Consider the following 2,090-nt stretch of genomic DNA (forward strand, 5'->3'; position numbering starts at 1 on the left):
ATGCCGTACGATATGGGCTATAGCCCACGGTCCAAAATGATGAGAAACGAGGCTAACTTTTTTTTTCAAATTTCAAAAAACATGGGCTATAACCCACCGTTTTTTTCATTTTTCATTTTTTCAAATCCTCAAAAATGATGAAAAACGGCGTGCCATAGTATGCCGTACGATATGGGCTATAGCCCACGGTCCAAAATGATGAGAAACGAGGCTAACTTTTTTTTTCAAAATTTCAAAAAACATGGGCTATAACCCACCGTTTTTTTAATTTTTCATTTTTTTCAATCCTCAAAAATGATGAAAAATGGCGTGCCATAGTATGCCGTACGATATGGGCTATAGCCCACGGTCCAAAATGATGAGAAACGAGGCTAACTTTTTTTTTCAAAATTTCAAAAAACATGGGCTATAACCACCGTTTTTTTCATTTTTCATTTTTTTCAAATCCTCAAAAATGATGAAAAACGGCGTGCCATAGTATGCCGTACGATATGGGCTATAGCCCACGGTCCAAAATGATGAGAAACGAGGCTAACTTTTTTTTCAAAATTTCAAAAAACATGGGCTATAACCCACCGTTTTTTTCAGTTTCATTTTTTTCAAATCCTCAAAAATGATGAAAAACGGCGTGCCATAGTATGCCGTACGATATGGGCTATAGCCCACGGTCCAAAATGATGAGAAACGAGGCTAACTTTTTTTTTCAAAATTTCAAAAAACATGGGCTATAACCCACCGTTTTTTTCATTTTTCATTTTTTTCAAATCCTCAAAAATGATGAAAAACGGCGTGCCATAGTATGCCGTACGATATGGGCTATAGCCCACGGTCCAAAATGATGAGAAACGAGGCTAACTTTTTTTTTCAAAATTTCAAAAAACATGGGCTATAACCCACCGTTTTTTTCATTTTTCATTTTTTTCAAATCCTCAAAAATGATGAAAAATGGCGTGCCATAGTATGCCGTACGATATGGGCTATAGCCCACGGTCCAAAATGATGAGAAACGAGGCTAACTTTTTTTTTCAAAATTTCAAAAAACATGGGCTATAACCCACCGTTTTTTTCATTTTTCATTTTTTTCAAATCCTCAAAAATTATGAAAAACGGCGTGCCATAGTATGCCGTACGATATGGGCTATAGCCCACGGTCCAAAATGATGAGAAACGAGGCTAACTTTTTTTTTCAAAATTTCAAAAAACATGGGCTATAACCCACCGTTTTTTTCATTTTTCATTTTTTTCAAATCCTCAAAAATGATGAAAAACGGCGTGCCATAGTATGCCGTACGATATGGGCTATAGCCCACGGTCCAAAATGATGAGAAACGAGGCTAACTTTTTTTTTCAAAATTTCAAAAAACATGGGCTATAACCCACCGTTTTTTTAATTTTTCATTTTTTTCAAATCCTCAAAAATGATGAAAAATGGCGTGCCATAGTATGCCGTACGATATGGGCTATAGCCCACGGTCCAAAATGATGAGAAACGAGGCTAACTTTTTTTTTCAAAATTTCAAAAAACATGGGCTATAACCCACCGTTTTTTTCATTTTTCATTTTTTTCAAATCCTCAAAAATGATGAAAAACGGCGTGCCATAGTATGCCGTACGATATGGGCTATAGCCCACGGTCCAAAATGATGAGAAACGAGGCTAACTTTTTTTTCAAAATTTCAAAAAACATGGGCTATAACCCACCGTTTTTTTCAGTTTTCATTTTTTTCAAATCCTCAAAAATGATGAAAAACGGCGTGCCATAGTATGCCGTACGATATGGGCTATAGCCCACGGTCCAAAATGATGAGAAACGAGGCTAACTGTTTTTTTCAAAATTTCAAAAAACATGGGCTATAACCCACCGTTTTTTTCATTTTTCATTTTTTTCAAATCCTCAAAAATGATGAAAAACGGCGTGCCATAGTATGCCGTACGATATGGGCTATAGCCCACGGTCCAAAATGATGAGAAACGAGGCTAACTTTTTTTTTCAAAATTTCAAAAAACATGGGCTATAACCCACCGTTTTTTTCATTTTTCATTTTTTTCAAATCCTCAAAAATGATGAAAAACGGCGTGCCATAATATGC

The sequence above is a fragment of the Protomyctophum bolini genome, assembly GCF_963924005.1.
Source record: "Protomyctophum bolini genome assembly, chromosome: 13".
Classification (NCBI taxonomy): Eukaryota; Metazoa; Chordata; class Actinopteri; order Myctophiformes; family Myctophidae; genus Protomyctophum; species Protomyctophum bolini.